Source organism: Myotis davidii, unplaced genomic scaffold, assembly GCF_000327345.1.
Source record: "Myotis davidii unplaced genomic scaffold, ASM32734v1 scaffold10, whole genome shotgun sequence".
NCBI lineage: Eukaryota > Metazoa > Chordata > Mammalia > Chiroptera > Vespertilionidae > Myotis > Myotis davidii.
In genome coordinates, this window is record NW_006283544.1 from 1,645,048 (window position 1) to 1,650,621 (window position 5,574).

The 5,574-nt window shown below is 40.5% G+C and overlaps 1 pseudogene; it reads left to right on the top strand.

The window, feature by feature from the left end:
- Positions 1 to 3,314: 3,314 nt before the first annotated feature.
- LOC102773858 lies at positions 3,315 to 4,279 on the top strand (annotated as a pseudogene).
- The last annotated feature ends 1,295 nt before the right edge of the window (positions 4,280 to 5,574 follow it).

Consider the following 5,574-nt stretch of genomic DNA (forward strand, 5'->3'; position numbering starts at 1 on the left):
GAGGCAGCCAATCAAGGATTCTCTCTCATCATTGATGTTTCTCTCTCTCTCTCTCTCTCTCTCTCTCGTTTAGTGTGTGTGTGTGTGTGTGTGTGTTTAAAGGTAGAGCCAAATTCAAACTCAGGCCAAATATCTCTTAACCATGAAAAGATAGTAGCCTCTCCTCTCCTCAGACAGAAACCAATGGTATGTGCGAGAGTTGACAAGGAGAGGGAGATACATCAGGGAAAGGTTTTATAAAATGGTTACTGAGTAATTAGTAGGATTTAAGCAGATGAGGAGACAGGACAAGTTCAACCAAAAAAAGTATAACTTTGAAGGTAAAACGCCTTCTCTGACCACTGTACTTCATCATCAAACCTGATATAGAAATGCTGCCCCTGCCCTGGCCGGCTTGGCCCAGTGGATAGGGCGTCAGCCTGCAGAGTGAAGGGTCCCAGGTTCGGCTCAGGCCAAGGGCACATGCCTGGGTTGCGGGCTCGATCCCTGTAGGGCATGCAGGAGGCAGCCAATCAATGATTCTCTCTCATCATTGATGTTTCTATCTCTCTCTCCTCCCTTCCTTTCTGAAATCAATAAAGAAATATTTTTTTAAAAAAAAAAGAAAGAAAGAAATGCTGCCCCTGAACTCTTACAGCAATAAGGCTGCAGAGATTTTTGGATTTTTATTCTAAGAACAAAGGGAACCCAGTGAAAAGTTTCAGAAGAACACAATTCAATTTGTACTTTAAGAAATCACAGTAATTGATGAATAGAGAATATATTGGATGGGAACAAAAGTGGGTGCAAGGAAACTAGTTGGAAAACTATTTTAGTAATCCCAATAAGATGTGACGGTGGCTTCCGTCAGGGTGGTGGTATGGAAAGGGAGTAGACCGATTTGAGAAAAAAATATAGGAGGGAAAAAATTTAGAAGGTGACACTAAAGAAGTAGTAAACACAGGAGGTAAAGCAGATTTGAAAAGGAAAACCTGCCATGATTATGTAGTTCCAACATGGAGTTCCAGTGAAGGGTGGACAATAATGTGGGTAGGTTTATAGGAAATGGGACTAGAGAGAAGAAGGCAGGCCCTAAACCATAAAAAGCTTGTCTGTTTAGCTAAGGTGTATAAAGCTAAGAGATACTATTAAAGATTTTCTTTTTCTGTGTAACGTTTTTTCACATAATTTTTTAAAATTTTGGGATAGCCCTGGCTGGATGGCTAAGTTGGTTAGAGCATTATCCCACATACCAAAAAATTTTCAGGTTCAAATCCGGGTCAGGGCACATACGTAGCTTTTGGGTTCAACTCTCAATTAGGATGCATAAGGGATGCAACAGATAGATGTTTCTCTCTCACCCGATTTTTTTTTCTCTCTTTCTACTCTTCCTGTCTCTAAAATCAATAATAAAAAGCAAACATATCCTCAGGTGAGGAGAGAGAAGAAAGAAAGAAAGAAAGAAAGAAAGAAAGAAAGAAAGAAAGAAAGAAAGAAAGAAAGGAAGGAAGGAAGGAAGGAAGGAAGGAAGGAAGGAAGGAAGGAAGGAAGGAAGGAAGGAAGGAAGGAAGGAATTTAGTGATAAATTTAGATTTCAACAAAGTAGCAAAGATAATACAGAGAGTTCCTGTCTATCCCTCACCTAGTTTCCCCTAATGTCAACATCTTACACAATCATGATACGTCTGTCAAAACTCAGAGCTCCATAATAGCACATTACTACCCATTAAACTACAGATTTTGTAAGGTTTCACCTGGTTTTCCACTAATGTCCCTGTTCTGTTCCAGGATCCCATGCAGGACAGCACACTATGTTTGAGGAATCCTGTCTCCTTATGTACCTTTTGGCTGGGACAATTTTTCAGTGTTTCTTATTTTATGACCTTGACAGTTTTGAGGAGTACTGGTCAGATGTTTTGCAAACTATCTTTCAATTCGGTTTCACCTGCTGTTTTTCTCCTAATTAGATTCGAAGGTTAAAAGATTTTAAGAATGGGAATGATAGATCAACCGAAGGACTTGTATGCATGCATATAAGCACAATCAATGGACACAAGACACTGCGGGGGTGGGATAAGGGCATGCGACAGGGGGTAGGGCAGGCTGAGGGAAGGTCAATGGGGAGAAAAAGGAGATATATGTACTACTATGTGTAATACTTTAAACAATAAAATAAAAATTAAAAAAAAAGAATGGGAATGATGCTGATTGAGTTTTAACTTAGAAAGATGACTATGTATTGAGAGAGGACTAGAATGTTGTCGACTAATTTAGCGATGATAATTCCTGCAATATGAGACTAGAGGTGATTTCTAGACTTTCATCTTTGTAATTCTTTTATCTTGTTTCAGTACTTTATATGGAATGCAGGCCCTTTTATTTTTAAAAAACAAAAGAGTGATTTTTCTGTCAGAAGTAAAACTGGCACTAAGTAAATAATATGTCAACAGTGATTAATTCTGAGTGATTAGAATATGAATTATTCTCTTCTCTTGGATTTTTCTCAATCTTAAAAAATTCCAAAAGCAAAAGAAAAAAAGAAGGGGAAAATGCTGCTAGAAAATGAGAAGGAAAATGAGAAGAGGGGAAACAGGGGCAACAGACAGGAAATTATTGCAGTAAATATTTGATGTAAGTAAGATGCTGGAGGCCTGAACTCAGTGATGAAGGAATGAGAGAGATACTCAGTAAATGGAGGCCACAGGCCATGGTGACTAATTGGATGGAGGGCTCAGGAAGAAGGAAGAGTCTCTGGTTTCTGGCTTAGCAACTTCTGGTAATGTCATTCATACAACCGGTTTGAATGGTACAGCAGGTTTGAGGAGGAAGGAATTAAGCTAGTTGTAGATGCACAGGCAGTGGGATATTGCACCTGACACTATTTCCATTTATTTCTTTCTAGCTTATGTTTTTAGATGCTATTCTTCTTTTTTTTAAAAAAAAAATATAATTCTCTGGCATGTTATTCAGCATCTTTTTATAAAATTCTTATTTATGAATAAGAATACAGGTATTCTAAAATAATAATTGTTCAGCTTTTTCACAACGGGTTTGCTGCCAAAACACAGGTGTTAAGACTACCAAACCCAAAATGAGAAAGGAAGACCCATATCAACATCATCATCATTGGACACATAGATTCTAGCAAATCTACCACTACTGGCCAACTGGTCTACAAATATGGTGGGATCAACAAAAGAACCATGGAGAAATTTGAGAAGGAGGCTGCTGAGATGGGGAAGGCTCCTTCAAGTATGCCTGGATCTTGGATAAACTGAAAGCTGAACGTGAGTGTGGTATCACCATTGATATCTCCCTGTGGAAATTCAAGACCAGCAGTATTATATGACCATCACTGATACCCCAGGACACACAGACTCTACCAAAAACACGATTCCAGGCACATCTCAGGCTGACTGTGCTGTCCTGATTGTTGCTGCTGGTGTTGGTGGATTCACCCGTAAAGATGGCAATGCCAGTGGAACCACGCTGCTTGAAGCTCTGGATTTTAGCCTGCCACCAACTAGTCCAACTGACAAGCCCCTGTGTCTGCCCCTCCAGGATGTCCACAAAATTGGTGATATTAGTTCTGTCCCTGTGGGCCGAGTGGAGACTGATGCTTTCAAACCCGGCACGGGGGTCACCTTTGCTCCAGTCAACGTTACAACTGAAGTAAAGTCTGTTGAAATGCACCATGAAGCTTTGAGTGAAGCTCTTCCTGAGGACAATGTGAGCTTCAATATCAAGAACGTGTCTGTCAAAGATGTTCGCCATGGCCATGTGGCTGGTGACAGCAAAAATGACCCACCAATGGAAGCAGCTGGCTTCCAGCTCGGGTGAGTTTTCTGACCCATCCGGACCAAATCAGTGCTAGCTAAGCACCTGTGCTGGTTGTCACTCAGCTCACATCGCTTACAAATTTGCTGAGCTGAGAGAGAAGATTGATCGTCATTCTGGGAAAAAGCTAGAAGATGGCCCCAAGTTTTTGGAATCTGGTGATGCCGCCATCGTTGACATGATTCCTGGCAAGCCCACGTGTGTTGAGAGCTTCTCTGACTACCTTCCTTTGGGCCATGTTGCTGTTCATGACAGGAGACAGACAGCTGCTGTGGGTGTCATCCAAGCAGTGGACAAGAAGGCAGCTGGAGCTGGCAAAGACACCAGGTCTGTCCAGAAAGCTCAGAAGGCTAAACGGATATTTTCCCCAATACCTGCCACCCCAGTCTTAATCAGTGGTGGAGGGACAGTCTCAGAACTGTTTGTCTCAATTGGCCACCAAAGTTTAATAGTAAAAGACTGATTAATGGTTATAAAACATTATAAAACCTCCAGAAGGAAGAATATTTTATGAACCATTTGGTTTTTTCTCTGTGTGTGAGGCAGTTTTTAAATTATTCATCTTTAAAATCAGTACTTTTCAATGGAGACAACTTGACCAAAAATCTGTCACAGAATTTTGAGACTCATTAAAACAAAGTTTAATGGGGGAAGGAGGTAGTAATTGTTCAGATTATCCCCCTCTCTTTCTAGATTCATGACCATGACACATTAGTTAAAACTCAGAACCAACATCAGTACATTACTACTTACTAAACTTCAAATTTTATTTAGATTTTACTATTTCTTTTTACTAATATCATTTTCCTGCATTTTTTTTCTGTTCCAGGATCCTGTAGGTTTCTCTATTTCTCATGGGAAAAGCAGAATGCAAAGATCTCACTCTACCTTTGCACTTCCCAGAAATATGAACTTAGGTCTAAATTAAACACTCTGAAGATGTTTCTTCATTCATAAAATCAGAATGATAATAACAGCTCTGCCTTATTCAGAATGTGTTTGTGTGAATCATAAATGTAGATATGGGTACCACCTTAGTCCATTCAGGCTGCTATCACAAAATGCCACAGACTGGGTGGCTTATAAACAACAGAAATTTATTTCCCAGAGTTTGGGAGGCTGGAAGTCCAAGATCAGGGTGTCAGCATGATCGGGGGAGGCCCCTCTTCTAGGTCACAGACTTATTGTATCCTCACATAGAGGAAAGGGGCAAAGGTGCTCTGTGTGGCTTCTTTTATAAGGGCACTAATACCATTCATGAGGTTTCCATCCTCACGACCTCCAAAGGCCCCACCTCCTCATACCATCATTTTAGGGGTTAAGTTTCAATATGGTCACGTGCCAAATAATGACTTTTAGGTCAAAAAAGACTGTATTTTATGGCGCTCACATAGAACTATAATGGAGCTGAATTTCCTGTAAGAAATAGAGAGTATGTTGTTCAAGAAGAATTTTTTTTCTCTGATGGGAGCAGTATCTATGAGGCTTGGTCATAGATTCCCTCTAACTCACAACACCTCAATTTTGAGTGCACATATTACTTCCCAGTCAGCCTCTGACCTGTTTCAGCACAGAGGAGCCTGTCTCCCCAGCATTACATATTCAGGGGGCACTACTGCCATCCCAGATCTAGCTTGATGGTCTTCAGAGTGCATCGCTGTAAATTCTTGTTGAGGATCTAAGATCCTGTCCAAGAATACAGGTCCAAAGAAGCAGTGTTAACAAGCCTTAAATGACACTGCCACCTTAGTAAAAGCT